This window comes from Octopus sinensis, linkage group LG28 (assembly GCF_006345805.1).
Source record: "Octopus sinensis linkage group LG28, ASM634580v1, whole genome shotgun sequence".
NCBI classification, from domain to species: domain Eukaryota; kingdom Metazoa; phylum Mollusca; class Cephalopoda; order Octopoda; family Octopodidae; genus Octopus; species Octopus sinensis.
In genome coordinates this window covers 15,405,550-15,425,228 of record NC_043024.1, presented here as the reverse complement: position 1 = coordinate 15,425,228, position 19,679 = coordinate 15,405,550, and the positions used below count along the sequence as shown (strand labels likewise).

General features: G+C 34.1%; 1 protein-coding gene across 2 annotated transcripts in view; it reads left to right on the top strand.

Moving 5' to 3' along the window:
• Positions 1-19,679, top strand: part of LOC115225778 (actin-like) — a 47,577-nt gene that overhangs the window by 16,238 nt on the left and 11,660 nt on the right. Inside the window, exon 1 of one of the 2 annotated variants that reach the window (XM_036514688.1) lies at positions 16,298-16,676. The exons of the other annotated variant lie outside the window; for it this stretch is intronic. The gene's annotated coding sequence lies outside the window, so the exon portion shown is untranslated. Of the gene's footprint in view, positions 1-16,297; positions 16,677-19,679 lie in introns of those variants that run through there. 2 annotated transcript variants of the gene reach the window in all.

Sequence of the window (19,679 nt, the reverse complement as noted above, 5' to 3'; positions counted from 1 at the left end):
TTGGTTTCTGAGCTTTCCTTCAAAGGTATGAAGTCTAAAAGAAAATATTACGAATCTAGTTCATTCATCCATTGTACAAAATGAGTGTAATATGTTAAATATATGTCATTATTTACATTATTTACATTATTTACATTCGACGGATATTTGTCCTCATCTTGTTTGTTGTTAACACAACATTTCAGCTGATATACCCTCCAGCCTTCTTCAGGTGTCTTGGGGAAATTTCAAACCTGGGTTCTCATTCCTAAGGTATTTTTTGATGTTGTTGTTGTTGTTGTTGTTGTTGTTATTATTTTTATTATTATTATTATTATTATTTTATTATTATTATTATTTTTATATGCCCATTGGCATAAGGCATAGTGGTTAAAAGCGCGGGCTACTAAGGCCAAAATTCCAAGTTCAATTCCAGGAAGTGACCAGAATAATAATAATGATAATGATAATGAGATTCAATTTTGCTGTAAGTACCTTGAACACATAATATCTATTATAGTTCCTGGCAAATAAAAATCTTGTGAAAGTATTTGATAAATTAAAACTAGTAAGGTCTTCTTATATGTGTACACACACACACACACAGATGTATATATATACACACAATCACACATACATACATACATATATATATATATATATATATAATATATATATATATATATATATATATGTAAGAATAAAAGAATGTATATATATGATTCTGTGTTTAAATGTATGTATGTATGTATGTGTGTGTGTATATATATATATATACATACACTCATGCATACAGACATTTAAGCACAAAATCATATATATATACATTCTTTTATTCTTTTACTTGGTTCAGCCATTTGACTGTGGCCATACTGGAGCACTGCCTTTAGTTAAACAAATTGCCCACAGGAGTTATTCTTTGTAAGCCTAGTACTTATTCTATCGGTTTCTTTTGCCGAACTGCTAAGTTACAGGGATGTAAGCACATCAACATCTGTTGTCAAGTGATGATGGGTGAGAGGACAGAGGGACAAAACACAGACACATAAACACGCACGCACACACACACACACACACACAGACACACACATATATATATACGTCGGGCTTCTTCCAGTTTCCATCTACCAAATCCACTGACAAGCATTTGGGTGGTCTGAGACTACATTAGAAGACACTTGTCATGTACCCAGAACCATCTTACTACACAGCCACGCTTGCACCTATATATATATATATACACACACACACACACATATATATATATACTAGCAGTATCGCCCGGCGTTGCTCGGGTTTGTTTCGACCCGCTGGAATTGTAATTTTGAAAATTTGAAAAGTAAAAATTTTGTGAACATTTTTCTGGTCGAAATACACCGAAAAGTGGCGACACAGCAGTGAAAAAATCGTAAAAATAGGGATTTTCATAGAAAAAAGCATCTTTTTGATGTAAATAATTTTTGGTGTTAACATGGTCCGATTTGAATTTTATGCTCTACGGAAGGAAGAGCAACCCTTCTTCTACCATACTATCAATTTTGGTCAACTTGCGCCGCAGGGTCTCGGAGGAGATAGTGTTAGTTGAAGGTTACCATTGTAGGTGCCTGAGTAACAACCTCGTGGATTTACAGATAAATGAATTAATTACTATTTTACAGAATAAAATTAAATAATTCTTGAAAATTAATAATATTAATATTTTTTGAACAAAGTAATAATTTTTAAAACTTAAATAATAATATTTTTTACACAAACGCGAACGAAGGGGAAAAGGGGGTGGCGAATTCGATTTACATACCTAATTTTTTTCTTTTTCATGACATTGTAGCAAATAGTAGTGAATTATATAAATACCAGCAGTACATTGTTTTTTCTGGGGTATTTTTTTTCTACCTCGTCACATATTTGCCCCTTTCAATTTAAACAAAGTCTTAATTAAGCAATTACGGCAGCTTAGCAATGGTTTCAATACAGGCGTGACATCTGTATCTCAATTGTTCAAAACCCTTCGAATTTTTTCGCACGTGATGATATCATAGTGAAAACTTCAGTTATTTCTGTCTTTCACTCTGTCTGTCTCTTTACACACACTAACAAAAGCACTTCACTTACACACCACACTTTCTGTGTCGCACAACCCATCAAACACACACACACACACACAGACACACACACACTCACGCACGCACACATGTACATCAATGCTTTCGGAGTGAAATGTTAAAATATTGAGTTTTCTCGAATTTTGTCTTAAATGGGGGGTGAAATTGAAAGAAATATATTATGGCATGAGCGAATGGAGTACTTGAAAAATCTTAGGTAAATTCTAATTGAAGAAATTGTGTGAGGAGTAAATCGTTATGTATTTATTTGTTTCTGTTTGCTGTGTTTTTTTATTTTTTGAGTAGTGGTTTAAATACTTTCAGTTTAGTCTTCCTCAAATCACTCTGTCGCTATTTACTTTCATTTTATTCGTTGCACACTGTGGTGTGGCGTTTGCGTGTGCTGTAAACCAGACTAAGAAAAGCATTTGACATACACACGAGAATGTGAGTTTTCTGTAAATTTTGCTTAATTGGAGTTTAAATTTAAAAACTGGACCTGGCATGACCAATGCATTCTAACTCTAAAATCTCTAAAATGCTAGGTAAATGTAATTGAAGAAACCCTATATTGTAGATTTCTATAACTTACAAGGGAGGCAGATAAGTCTGCCTTTTATAATAAGATATTATATATATATATATCTCTTATTATAATCTCTTATTATAAAAGGCAGATTTTATCTGCCTCCCTTGGGAGTTATACAAATCTACAATATAGGATTTCTTCAATTACAATTTACCTAGCAGTTTTAAGAGTACAATGCATCGCGTCATGCCAGGTCCAGTTTTTAAAATTTAAACTCCAATTAAGCAAAATTACAAGAAACTCACATTCTGGTGTGTGTGTCAAATGCTTTTCTTAGTCTGGTTTAACACCACACGCAAACGCACACACACAGTGGGCAACGAATAAAATGAAAGTAATTGACTTACTGTAGTGATTGATTCTTTCACTCTGCTTCCCACTTCCTCTTTCCACACATACACACGCAAATATAAAATAAAATTGTAAGCTAACGTGCGTGTGTGTGAGTGGGTGTGTGTGGTGTGTGCGCGTGTGTGTGTGGGTGCGTGTGTGTGTGTGTGTGGTGTGCGTGTGCGTGAGTGTGTGATAGGAAAGTTTTTTTAACGACGAATATAACACCTATATCCAAGTAGCAGAAAGATAAGACAGTAAGGTGTAATTTGAGGGAGATTTGGCTGCTATTTCTACCATGTCTAGCTGCCATGTAGGGGTCTCCCTCATAGGCTCATACATACATATATACATAGATAAGACAGTAAGGTGTGATTTGGGGAAAATTTGGCTGCTATTTCTACCAGGTCTAGCTGCCATGTAGGGGTCTCCCTCATAGGCTCATACATACATATATACATATAAGACAGTAAGGTGTGATTGGGGGAAATTTGCTGCTATTTCTACCAGGTCTAGCTACCATGTAGAGGTCCCCCTCATTTGCTCATATATATATACATACATAAGACAGTAAGGTGTGATTTGAGGGAGATTTGGCTGCTGTTTCTACCAGGTCTGTTAGGCCTTCTCATGTAAACTCAAGCTTTCTCATGCCTTGACCAAAGCAGAGAATGTATTCTTTTATTCTTCTGCTTTTTCCAGCCATTTGTCTGTGGCCATGCTGGGGCAATGCCTTGAAGAATTGTAGTTTAATGAATCAACTCCACTTTTTATTTTTGTAAGCATTGTACTTATTCTATCTGTTTCCTTTGTCAAACCACTAGGTGACAGGGATGTAAACAAACAACATTCGTTGTCAAGCAGTGGTGGAGGACAATCACAAGCACAGACACGCACACACACACATACATGCATACACATATACACACATACATACATACATATACATATATAATGTGTGTATATATATATTGCAGCGTGGAAGGTGTTTGTAAGCCATTTAAGAAACACACTAAAACCGTTAATTCACTTCAACATTTAAATTTAATTTGCCAAAATATTTTCGTCGCTTTGAGACCGCGACCTGTTCACTGACAAAAATATCGTGCTAACAGGTCGCGGTCTCAAAGCGATGAAATATTTTGACAAATTAAATTTAAATGTTGAAGTGAATCTAACGGTTTTTGTGTGTTTCTTAAATGGCTTATAAACACCTTCAACGCTGCAACTGTTTTCGTTCCAGCACACGATCTCAGATCAAGTCACTTGCTATGCAAGTACATCTCTGTAACTATATATATTTATATATATATATATATATATGTATATGGTAAAAACAGTAAGATAACAAAAGAAAGAAAGAGACCTCAATATTATGTAAATAGAGGAAATCTTTATATATAAAAGTGAGGTTGTGTGTCTGTCTCCTACGATTTAGATTCCTAACTACTCCCACATTTTGCGGTGCAGTTTAACCAAAACCGGGTATCTTATAGTCGTGATTCATATCGAGACCGTCTGGGTATTAGCGCGCGTCTACGATGAGTCTACGATTTAAAAAAAATTTGCCATCAATTTTTCCCATTTTTAATCCATTTTTGACATATATAAGGGAAGTAACTCTCTAAAATTTATTATTAAATCTCAGAACGTAAAAAGCTACAGTAACACCCCTCCCCCTTTGTGGTTAGCCATATTGAGATGGCTATTATACTTTACATCTCTAAAAATGCTTATATAATTATTTCCCTTACAAACTCGAGCAACGCCGGGCGATACTGCTAGTCTTATTATAAAAGGCAGATTTTATCTGCTTCCCTTCGTCTCTTATAGAAATCTACAATATAGGATTTCTTCAATTACAATTTACCTAGCATTTTTAAGAGTAGAATAAATCGGGTCGTGCCAGGTCCGGTTTTTAAAATTTCAACCCCAATTAAACAAAATTTAGAGAAAACTCACATTGTGGTGTCTAAGTGAAGTGCTTTTCTTAGTGTGGGCTACAGCACACGCACACACACACACACAAAAACAGAGCGATCTGATTCACTCATGCCATCACTCTAATTTCTACTCCTTTCTCTTTGCAAGTCTGCAACAATTAAAGTGAAAGTAATTCACTTTTCGTAGTGAGTGACTGAGACAGAAAAGAGAGAGAGAGAGGTTATGTATGTATATATGTATGTATGGCTTCAGTGACACACACACAAAAACACATACCTACGTACACCTAAAGCACGCACACACACACACACACACACAAGCGGAGCGCGAACTTCAAAGAACTTCGCGTGCTAAGTTTCATTTTCTGTAGTAGACTTATGGATATGTATACATATGTTTAGGTATCAATGTATGTATGTATGTATGTATGTATGTATGTATGTATGTATATATTCACGCATATATAGTTACAATTTACATTATTATGTACTCTGTTCTCTTGATTGTAATTTCAAATTTATATATACGTACATACACATGTGTGTTTATATATATATACATACGTATATATATACATATATATTATATATATATGTATATATATATATACATGCATACATGCAAGTATATTATGCATGTGCTCCTATACCCATACCTCTAACATTGTATACATACATACATATGTATATATGCCTGTATGTATGTATGTATGTATGCATGCATGCATGCATGCATGTATGTATGTAGGAATGCATATATGTATGTATGACTCCATCCTACAAACCGTAGTGATTCTGTGCAGGACCACATCAAACACCACGTGCGGCTCAACAATAAAGATATTACATATGAGATATCTACACTACATGCAACATAGAAAATAATTGGATTTTATGACCACCACGGCAACAATAAATATTTGACTCAACACCAAGCCAACCCATGGAGGAGTGAGGGTCATACTGAGATGAAACAGTCATCAATGTATCACTGGTCAGTAAGTATCGACGCAAAAGTGCTGAGAGACAGCATTTACCAAAGTAGAGGGTGGTGGGTCGCAGTGTTGGTTTAGCAACAATTATTAAATGACCCCATACTTTATTACAGGGTACAGGAAATGATATGTTGTCTGTTAAGGGTGTCACTGCAATGCAAATGGTGTGATTGGATTCCAATCTTCATGGAAACCAGTCCAGCCAGGGTGGAGATATTACCTTATTTAGAAACATATAAAGCTTGGGGACAGGAAGAGCATCCAACTGTGGAAATTGCCCTTCAACATATTCCACCTGACCCATGCAGGCATAGGAGAGTGGATGTTAAAATGATGATGATAGCAGTGGTGATGTTCATCATCATTTTGAAGTAAGTTTAAGAATAACTGGATATTTATTGACAGAGGAAGGTAACAGTGAAAGTTGAGTGAAACCTCTCTATATATAAAGCTGAGGTTGTCTGTGTATGGCAGGTTTGGTAGCCTTCAACTAACACTATCTCCTCCGAGACCCAGCTGCGCAAGCTGATCAAAATTGAGAGTATGATAGAAGAAGGCTTGCTCTTCCTTCCATACAAGAAAAAATTCAAATCTGTCCATGTTAACACCAAAAATTATTTACATCAAAAAGGTGCTTTTTTTCTATGAAAAGCCCTATTTTTTACGATTTTTTGACTGCTGTGTCACCATTTTTCGGTGTATTTCAACCAGAAAAATGTTCACTTAAAGAGAATAACAAGCTACATAATGCAACATTTTTACTTTTCAAAAATTCCAATTCTAAAGGGTCGAAACAAACCCGAGCAACGCCGGGTGATACTGCTAGTATATATATATATATATATTGTTATATTTCGGAATGGTTATATTGCCAGTTTAGCCAATAAAAACACATGCACTATATATTTGGTGTTATTTTGCTTCAGTGTTTTTTATTTTTTACATTAATCTTAATCTTATTTCGGCCAGAGTTCTTTCGTCACACTCCTGTGACCGCATCAGTGGTCCTTTGTTTTATTCTTACTCATTTGTGTCTCTCCTTACTAACCATCAACCATTTTGTATTTCTATTGTATGTCTTCATTTGCGCATGCTTATACCTCTATGTGCGTCTATGTTTATTTAGTGTGTGTGCGTGGGGGGGATGCCTGTAATATTTGTATCTTCTGTTTATATACATTCATGTAATTTGTATTTTGTTTTTGTTGTTGTTTTTGTTCTTATTTTGTTCATGTGTTTACATCCACCCATTATTATCATTACATATGCTTGTATGTATGTAAGTATAACAACAATACTAGTAATAATAATAATAAATCGAATCGAAATTTAAAAAAAAAAATATATATATTTGCCTGTCTTTCCAACAACCTTAATTCTTAGCTTAAGTTCGTCTAGGGTCCTTCTAAAGCGGTACGCCAGTTCACCTCCAGGGGTGGTGTCAACGAACATGACACTCTGGTATTTATGGCTATCATACCAAGAGTTGGCCTTCCCTATTTTCTTTTTTGTCCTTTCTATAGTGTTCCATGACTTGTTCCTATAGAGTGGGCAAATCCCATTCCTATCATTACATAATATATTATCAAATTTCTTCATGGCTCCTTTTTATACTCTGATCCTTTCTTTATGGCTGTAACCTGAGAACTGCATGCGGTGAATGAAATATTGTATGTGTCTCTTAAACTCTGTAGGCTCGGACATGCGTGACACATTTCTCATTATTCTGACGAGGTCTGCCATCAAAATATTGAATTTGGCATTGCCCGCAATGGCTGAGTTCCGGTGGATCAGGTATTTTGAGGCCATAGGTTTGGCATAGTATGAATGAAGGATTTGGGTTTTATTATTCACAATTTCTAGCCAGAGTTCAGTGTCTAGTACTGGTAGTCTATGGTTGGGGTGTTTAGTGGGGTAGTCTATTGTGACCTTAATACTCTGGTGGATGGAGTTAGCTATTTGCTGGATGCTCTCCATAGTATTAGTTTCTATTACTATATCAACATTACTCTCTTGTGGGGGTGCCTTTACCACTATGTTGATATCATCAACATAGCGAGAGTACATGTTTACAAGTATGGATTTCTGCAGTAGGCGTTCTTTAAGCCTTCTGTCCCACCATACCATGAAAAGGTTGGCCACATCACCAGCGATACTAACACTGATGGCTGCCCCCTCGTCCTGGGCACATATTTTATTATTAAATTTAAACGTGTGGCCTTTTAGGGTAACTCTTATACTAGCTCCTAGTGCATGTGCGATCATTTTCTTTACCTGATGGACATTTGCGGGGCTCCGTATGGCTCTGGTCCATCCGCGCCATCTTTCTATATGTGTCTTCCTAGCCATAGAAGTAATTGTAGGCGGTCTACCTCTTAAACCTCTACTGGGGCAGAAACTACTAAGATTATGTTTATCTAAGTATTCATTATTACATGTCAGTCTAAGTAGGAGGCCCAGTTCTTCTATGTTGACATTATAAAACTCCACCTGGCTCTCGTTGATCATCTCCACACACTTCTCCACTGCAAAATCTACGTCAATCGATGGGTATAGGAATTGCTACCCACTATTCATCCTGTCAAGTCACAAGTTTTGTTACAGTCACTGATCCTGCTGAGGAGATCTTCTGTGCTGTCACAAACATCAGGTGACATCCTGATTATAGGGTGTATGATCATTGAGAGGAAGTAGGAGATTCTGTATTATATCCATTTATATTTAGCATGGTAGGTGTTTGTAAGCCATTTAAGAAACACACAAAAGCCATCCGATTCACTTCAACATTTAAGGTTAATTTGTCAAAATATTTTCGTCGCTTTAGACCGTGACCTGTTCACTAAACTTAAATGTTAAGTGAATCGAACGGCTTTTGTGTGTTTCTTAAATGGCTAACAAATACCTTCCACGCTACAATTATTTTCGTTTCAGCACACGATCTCAGATCAAATCACTTGCTATGCAAGTACATCTCCATATATATATATATATCCTTTTATTCTTTAACTTCTTTCAGTCATTTGAATTCGGCTATGCTTGAAAACCACTTGAAGACCTACTTTTAAACCTAGTACTAATGATAGATTCAATTTTGCTGTAAGTACCTTGAACACATAATATCTATTATAGTTCCTGGCAAATAAAAATCTCGTGAAAGTATTTGATAAGTTAAAACTAGTAAGGTCTTCTTATATGTGTACACACACACACACACACACGCACAGATGTATATATACACACACAATCACACATACATACATACATACATACATACATATATATATATATATATATATATATATATATATATATATATATATATATGTATATATGAATATATATATATATATATATACACATATATATATATAAATGTATATATGTATATATATATATATATATATAGGAATAAAAGAATGTATATATATGATTTTGTGTTTAAATGTATGTATGTATGTATGTGTGTGTGTATATATATATATATAAATATATATATATATATACATACACTCATGCATACATACATTTAAGCACAAAATCATATATATACATTCTTTTATTCTTTTACTTGTTTCAGCCATTTGACTGTGGCCATACTGGAGCACTGCCTTTAGTTAAACAAATTGCCCACAGGAGTTATTCTTTGTAAGCCTAGTACTTATTCTATCAGTTTCTTTTGCCGAACTGCTAAGTTACGGGGATGTAAGCACATCAACATCTGTTGTCAAGTGATGATGGGTGAGAGGACAGAGGGACAAAACACAGACACATAAACACGCACGCACACACACACACAGACACATATATATATATGTCGGGCTTCTTCCAGTTTCCATCTACCAAATCCACTGACAAGGATTTGGGTGGTCTGAGGCTACATTAGAAGACACTTGTCTTGTACCCAGAACCATCTTACTACACAGCCACACCTGCACCTATATATATATACACACACCACACACACACACACACACATATATATATATATATATATATATATATATATACATATATATATGTATATGTATATATATATATACACACACACACACACACATATATCAATGAAATAAAATCAAATAAAATCAAATGAAATAAAAAACAGAACACAAAGGATGTCGTGGTACACATGTTTCGAGCTTTATACAACAACCTATTCTTACATCAATGTGTAATCGACATAACAGATGGCTTAAAGCTCTCTTCAGCCGCATGCAATTGCTATACCAAAGACCTGTATCACATTGTGAAAAGTCCGAAAAGGAACATTTGGCTTTATCTATAATGGTAGGTATATTGAGTTTCACTGAGAAAGTATGTTTGTAAATCTTCATAATCAAATAGGTGTGCAGGGTATTATTGGACTTCGGAAATCCGTCCATACTGAATCATCAGTCAATACAGAGTTAATGCTGAGTAGATTCTAGCGGGTTCATTCCTCTTGTAAGGGAAGGAAATAAGGAGAATTGTAGGTTGAGAAAAAAGAGAAAGAAAAGGAAAAAGAAGAATAAAGGGGAAGAGAAGGAAACGGTAATAATGTTGGGATCACAAGTAAAAATATAAATATATATGATGTATTTGCATAGCAAGTGATTTGATCTGAGATCGTGTGCTGAAACGAAAATAATTGCAGCGTGGAAGGTATTTGTAAGCCATTTAAGAAACACACAAAAGCCGTTCGATTCACTTAACATTTAAGTTTAGTGAACAGGTCGCGGTCTTAAAGCGACGAAAATATTTTGACAAGTTAACCTTAAATGTTGAAGTGAATCGGACGGCTTTTGTGTGTTTCTTAAATGGCTTACAAACACCTACCATGCTAAATATTAATGGATATACTCTCTTTACTCTTTACTCTTTTACTTGTTTCAGTCATTTGACTGCGGCCATGCTGGAGCACCGCCTTTAGTCGAGCAAATCGACCCCGGGACTTATTCTTTGTAAGCCCAGTACTTATTCTATCGGTCTCTTTTGCTGAACCGCTAAGTGACGGGGACGTAAACACACCAGCATCGGTTGTCAAGCAATGCTAGGGGGACAAACACACACACATACACATATATACATATATATGACAGGCTTCTTTCAGTTTCCGTCTACCAAATCCACTCATGAGGCATTGGTCGGCCTGGGGCTATAGCAGAAGACACTTGCCCAAGATGCCACGCAGTGGGACTGAACCCGGAATCATGTGGTTGGTTAGCAAGCTACTTACCACACAGCCAATATAATAAAAAAATATAAAGATATAAGAATATAAAAATATAAGGATATAAAAATATAAAAACGTAAAAAAGTATAAAACACGGAAGGTATAAAGCTATAAATTCTAGAAATGTATTGTAAAAATGTAAAATGTACAAAAATAAAAATAAAAATAAAAGGATACAAAGAGATCGTAAACACAAAAGAATTAAAAATGTTAAAGATGTTAAAAAGATGTTAAAGATGTTAAAAAGTTTTGATGCTGTGGTAAGCGTCATAAATTACTTCTAATTACCAGAGGAAGGGGAAATGAAATTTGATATTTTATGGCAATCTGTCGCTACATGCTTTAAGTATATCTTGTATGTGGGTGCGTGTGTCTACATACTCACCCACAAGCACATATATAAACCTGATACATACAGCTAATGATATGTACCGATGTAATTATCATTACACACACATAACCACACCCATGTAAAACTCACTAAACATATACATACACACACACACATATATCTCTCTATTTACTCTTTTACTTGTTTCAGTCATTCGACTGTGGCCATGCTGGAGCACCACTTTTAGTCGAGCAAATCGACCCGGGGACTTATTCTTTGTAAGCCCAGTACTTATTCTATCGGTCTCTTATGCCGAACCGCTAAGTGACGGGGACGTAAACACACCAGCATCGGTTGTCAAGCAATGCTAGGGGGACAAACACAGGCACATACATATATACGACAGGCTTCTTTCCGTCTACAAGGCATTGCACAAGATGCTATGCAGTGGGACTGAACCCGGAACCATGTGGTTGGTTAGCAAGCTACTTACCACACAGCCACTCCTGCGCCTATATATATATATATATATATATATATATATATATATATATATGCACGCTCACATACATGTTCACCCACGCTCACACATACACACACCCATGCACATATACACATATACACACACACACCTATGTATATACATACATACACACATACATATACATACACATATACATACATATAATATATATATATATATAATATATATATATATATATATATATATATATATATATACCTTCGAAACGTAGAGTAGATGAAACCATGGCGACTGAAGAAGGGGAATTTTCCTTGTGTTATTTGTCCTGTACTCTATTTTTTTGTTGTTTAAGAAAAATGTCCAGTTCCTTGGTTTTGGATCTATGTTTTCGTTTCCCATTATGTTCAACGTTTTTTTTGCTGTCCTGTACACATATATGCGTGTATATATACATGTCGAGGTAGGTATGTACATATATGTATGTATATACTCTTACTCTCTTTACCCTGTTACTTGTTTCAGTCATTTGACTGCGGCCATGCTGGAGCACCGCCTTTAGTCGAGCAAATCGACCCCGATACTTATTATTTGTAAGCCCAGTAATTATTCTATCGGTCTGTTTTGCCGAACTGCTATGTGACGGGGTCGTAAACACACCAGCATCGGCTGTCAAGCAATGCTAGGGGGACAAACACAGACACACACACGCATATATATATATATACGACGGGTTTCTTTCAGTTTCCATCTACCAAATCCACTCACAAGGCTTTGGTCAGCCCGAGGCTATAGTAGAAGACACTTGCCTAAGGTGCCACGCAGTGGGACTGAACCCGGAACCATATGGTTCATAAGCATGCTACTTACCACACAGCCACTCCTACGCTATGTTTTATTTTATTTATTAATTTACATATACCCATACACATATACACATCCACATACAAATGTACACCTACACATACCTAACACATATATACATACAAATATACGTATATATACATGCACACACATGTACATATCCACATATCTATACATTCCCGAATATACAAGCACACATGTATATATATATATATATATATACACACACACACATACACATACATATGCATACACACACACACCACACACACATATATATATATATATACATACACACATATACATACACATACATACACTCACACATGCATACGTATATACATACCTACACATACACATATATACACATATGTACACCCCCATATACACATACATAAAAATAAACATATACACATATACTTATATATATATACACACATACATTTATATATATATGTATATACACACACACATCTACATACATACATACACACATACATGCACACACATACATGCACACACATACACACACATACGTACACACACACACACATACGTACACACACATATATATATACATATACATATATGTGAGTGTGTGTACACTTCCACTCGTACATGCGAATCACACTATGTATACATCTTCATACACACACACCCGTGGATTCATTCATACACACACGCAAATGTATCACACCTTCTAAACATCTATCTTGATTTGGGGGATGTAACAGTTGTAATTAATTAACAAGTTAATAATAATTAAAATGTAAAGATAAAAATAAACGATAAAATTAGAAAAAAAGGAAAAAAATAAAAAGGAAAAAGAAAAAAAAAGAAATAAATAGATAAATAAAATATAAATAAAATAAAAAATATGAAAAAAAAAAATATAAAAATAAATAAAATAAAATAAAAAAAAATAATATCAGAAAAGATAGGAAAAAAGTAGGAAAAAAAGGAAAAAATAAGAAAGGTGAGAAAGATACGTTAAATAAGAAAAAAGTACAACATCAAAGTACAGAAGCAAAGATTATAATGGAAAGAATAATCGAAAAATACTGGTGATAACAATATTGTTACAGTATTACAATGTAGTGGAGGCGCAATGGCCCAGTGGTTAGGGCAGCGGACTCGTTGTTTCGATTCCCAGACCGGGCGTTGTGAGTGTTTATTGAGCGAAAACGCCTAAAGCTCCACGAGGCTCCGGCAGGTGATGGTGGTGATCCCTGCTGTACTCTTTCACCACAACTTTCTCTCTCACTCTTACTTCCTGTTTCTGTTGTACCTGTATTTCAAGGGGCCGGCCTTGTCACTCTCTGTGTCATGCTGACTATCCCCGAGAACTACGTTAAGGGTACACGTGTCTGTGGAGTGCTCACGAGCAGGCTGTTCCGTTGATTCGGATCAACCGGAACCCTCGTCGTCGTAACCGACGGAGTGCTTCCATTACAATGTAATATTGAATGGAAAACTACATTGGTTTGAGAGATTTTACGATTATCTACTATGTAAAATACTCTTATTTATATTGTTAGGGGAAGTGAGAAGCCAACAGTTTCTAGGTATTTATTACCCTATATTACTCGTCTAATGTTGATATTAGTAAAGATATTAATGAAGCTATATGCTAAATTATAGAGACCATGGTTAGATTATTTATCTATGTTCCATTTAGATACGCATAGGTAAGTATAAAAGTATAAATTTTCCCGATTGAATGGTATGTGCATACTATCCGGGGATAGAGTTGTTGGGATAAGTCCATGAGTAGTTAATCTAATACCTGAGTAGTAGATTATTGAAATTCCAATGTGAAATGATTATGAAGATATTACAATGGAAAATTAAGGATTATAATATTTAAAGGTTTTAGTTAATTTATGCATACACGATGGTTTGAATTCAGATCTTTTATTAATTAGCTTTTTTTTATCTTTGAATCTAAGGATTTTTAGAAGTTCTATGCAACATAGCTGGCAACCTGTTCTATCATTTTTATAAGCCGCAGCCAATCCAATAATGGACCGTCTAAGGTTAAATTCGATATTTTTGTCCCTAAGTTCCCAAATCTTACTTAATAAAGAAGTACTACTAGCCTTATGTTTGAGCCTAAATGACGACCGGTGGTTATAGAACCTAGATTTCCAGATGGATGAGCACCCAATGTATGTAAGAGTGTTCGTTTCAGTAATTACTTCACAGGAATAAACTACGTTTTTTGCTAAGAAATTTCCACGTAAGGGACAAGCTGTTGCATCCAGACAATTGCACCCGAAATTACCATTTCCCGGCTGTCTGTTATTAATCCGCGGACGGATAATTTCGGTATGGTTGCTGTCAGGTATGGTAGATAGAAGCTCCGCTAACGTCTTCGCTATTGTTATTGTTATCTCTATTGGTGCTATTTAAGTTTTTCCTACCTATATTTCTTCTACTGCTAGTACTGATATTAAATCTATCACATACATCTCTATTATTGCTAGTTATATTGCTATTACAATTAGTAAAATTAAATTCACAATTATTGTTCGTTGTGGGCTGAGTTATCACATTAAGAGTAGTAGTAGCATTATCTTCATTAGTTATATAATTATTGGGTATAATATTATCTCCATTATTGTAATGGGAGCTATTACTAGCTATTTCAATGTTGCTATTGCTATCCAGATTATTATTGTTATTATATTTACTGATACTATTATTAATGTTGCTATAGTTATTATCAACGTTAAATTCGCTGTTTAGGGAACTACTATCAGTTATCTCTAAGTTGTCAGCTTGGCGGTTAGGTATCAAAGCTATAGGGATAATGCCTTGGCTATAGCTATTAGTTTGGTTACTACCAATGTTCACTCCTGGGCTGTTGGGGTTTGATTGATCATTATTATTTACTCTTAAACTAGCTATTTTAATTTTAGTTTTATTATGTTTAGCTATGAGGCAGCTCATGTTAGGTAGAGTTGAGTATGATATCCTAATAGTTTTATTTGAAAAGATACTACTATATCTATGAGTGGGTGGAAAATTAATAGATATTATTGAAAATATTTTTTTGCATAATTTACCCTTAACCGCTACATTATATGGTATGTTATACCATATATATTTACGTAATCTACCGTTTTTACTCTTGTGTCTTCTAATATTATCTGTGATACTCCTATCGGTAGGGTTTTCATTAACTAAATTTCTATTGGTGCGATTTCTGTCTGTTTGTTTCTTAGTCCTGTTTGAATTTATATTAGTTGAATCTGCGTTTTTATTGCAACTATTTAGTCTAATTTCATTTAATTTTAAATTTAAATCTAAATGATTGGTTCTGGAATCCTTAGTTCGTTTATGTGATGGAGTTTTATTGATGACGGATGTTCTGGGGGTGCCCAGTGCTAGAGAGGGCTTGGTTATAGTGATGCGCGTAATCACTGAAGATATTATTGTTTGATGATAACTCAGTCTGTCAGAGACTGCTTGGACTGTGGTATCAACTATACAGGGCGGGTGATTGGATGATGTGTTAATATATCTAGTGGTTTCTTCCGGTTTCCTATAGGGGTAGTGAAGGCCTTTGTCTATATCTAATGTAACATCTAAAAAATCAACTATCTTAGTACTAGTCATAAACTCTAGTTTTAGATTAAATGATTTAAAGAATTGCCTAATCTTTCTTCTAATTCTTTCTAGTTTACTCTTATTATTAGTGGGGTATATGAAAAGTGCATCATCCCTATATAGACCCCCCTGAAGATCTGGTACCTCCGAGAACAGCTTCTTAAGCAGGTAGGCCCCGACCAAGTCAGTTACCTGAGCTGAATCGCTCGAGCCCATGGCCACATCGAAGCTATCAGGGGTATCGTATCTAGTCCAAAGTTTACCATCAAATTCGATTATTGTCTTCCTAGCTAAGAGTATAATATCAATTTTTTCTCTATCTACGAGCGAAAGGCTACGGGCATATATAAGGGACTTATTCAGTAATATAGGGGAGATGCTAGCATAGTAATTTGCTATGTCGAACTGTATAAAAGAATAATTACATCTGTCAGTAATGGAGTTAAACCACTCTAGAACATCATCGGTATTAATCCATAAATTGAGTGGAATATGGGGTTTAATCCGTGGATTCACTGTGTCCAGAATAGTTTTGCTAAGTCTGCCTATATCTGATTTAGTTGGACATATTAATCTTACTCCTGTTTTCTGGGAATCCTTTTTTATGGCTCCTGAGGTTTGAGAGGTTCAGTCCTATCTAGTAGATCCAGTTTAGTCATTTCTTCCTTTATTTTTAAGTTAATTTCCTTTAGGTTTTCAGTAGATGCGATCTTGAATTTTTTTATGTAATTCCTTCATGATTAGTAATTTGTAATTATTGTAATCTAATTTTTACCAATTGCCGATTTTATCAGCAGGTACAATTAGACTGTCCTCATTCCTAAGTGAATTTATGAACTCTTTTAAACTATTCAAGTGAGTGTTCGAAATGGTCCTATGCTTTTTAAATTTGATACTGCTAATAAAGTCGATTAAGTCCTTCTTAAAATTTTCCAAAGTGTAATTTCGAGGTGGGTTTCTTCTACTTTAAAAACTTTTTCTGTATATCATTTCGTCCTGGTTCCTATCAGAGTTGCATTTTTCTTTGTTGTCAAAATGGTAGGCAGCCCATCTAATCCTTCTAATGAAATCCGTAGTTCTATGGATAAGGGTCGCCATATATGCATTTTCGGTGTGAAGTGGTATGTTCTTGGGAGAGAAATTGGTATTAATCCTTTGTATCATGTTTATGTTTATCAAGTACTAAAGGTTGTCGAGGTTATATGGGATCTGATCCAATTGACAACGTAGGTCAGGTAGGTACAATAAATTCAGGGTGAATACTTGATAAATGTAAGCACCTGTATATGCCAAATAGTAGCAGAGGTGAGAGGTTATATATCAAAGGAAATAAAATATACATATATATATATACATACATATATATATATATATATACATATATATATATACATATATATATACATATATATATACAAATATATATATATACATATATATATATATACATATATATATATACATACATATATATATATATATATATTATATATATATATATACATATATATATATATACATATATATATATACATACATATATATATATATACATATATATATATACATATATATATATACATACATATATATATATATATATATATATATATATACAATATATATATATTACATTATATAATATATATATATATATATTATATATAATATATATATATATATTATATATATATATATAAAAGTAGGTGAATGAATTATCCTGGCATACATATATATATATATATATACATATATATATACATATATTATACAATATATTATATAACATATATATATATATACATAGTATATACAATATATTATACAAATCTATATATATTACATATATATATATATCATATATATATACATACATTATATATATATATTATATATATATATATAATACATATATATATATATACATATATATATATACATACTATATATATATATATATATAATATATATATATACATATATATATATATATACTATATATATATATATATATATATATATATATATAAAAGTAGGTGAATGAATTATCCTGGCATGGAAAATTCGTTTAACCGATACCTGTTAAAATCTTCGTTCGTCTCCATTCTTTCATTTATTCATATTATATATATATATATATATATATATATATATATATATATATATATATATATATATATATATATATGTATATATGGGTACAAGATATCACCAATAGTATACAACGTGAAATACAAAAACAAATTAATTAAATACTCAACGAGAGAAAAAATTGGAAAACAGGATATTTAATATAAAGGATGACCCTTCATCAGTTGTCGGCTGTCTACCTATTCCTCATTTCCTGCATGGAAAGAAGTTTCTGTCAGCTCGCCGCCTTAATACCTGCACCTATTTATGAAATAGAAAATAATTGGGTCCCCAGAGTTGAGTTATTAATCTAGAATCAGCCATTATCAATTTGTGAAGGTGTTTCTTTTTCCTTTTTCTCTTCCCTTCCAGGATCTGGGGGTAGAGGCAACCCCTAAGACCTTTGTAGGCCCTTTTCAGTTGGTGAAATTTTTCTTGTCAGAGAAAAACCAATGCATGTTCGGTTGGAGTGGATCCTTGAGTTTGTTCAAATACTTCGTAGAGGAGTCTTTCCTCTTGTCCTTAATGGCTTGGGATAAAAACTGGTTGTTTCTCGTCTTGTATGAGGAATACCAAATTGCTTCACACACTACCTGTCTGATAAGAAACTCAGACATTCCCATGTCCCTGGTGATGGAACTGATTGTCTTGGAAGGGGTCGTTATCAATCCATGTCTTGAACCTCACCAACAAGGTCAAGAGTTCTTTTCTTATCAGAATGATCAGAGTGAGTTTTTTGAGCTGCCATATCTTCATAATCAACAATAGACTCATTCAAACTCTTCCCGAATCCTCTGCGCTGTCCTCAGATTGACACCCAAACAATCCGAAATGTTCATACGGGAAATAGCTTCCAGGATGAATGCCAAGCTATACAGCATGTCATTTAAAAATTTCTGGCCATAGTATTGTTTTCCTCACAGATGGTGCCCAACTGACCCTACTATGCTGTGTAGTTGAGAAAATTAAAAACAAACAATGAGCATGCGTAAAATAAAAAATATAAAATGGAGACAATTTACCCATCTCACCCTGTATATATGTGTATATAAGTATATATGTGTGTTTGTGGACATATGTGTTTGTATATAAACTTATAAATACATATAGA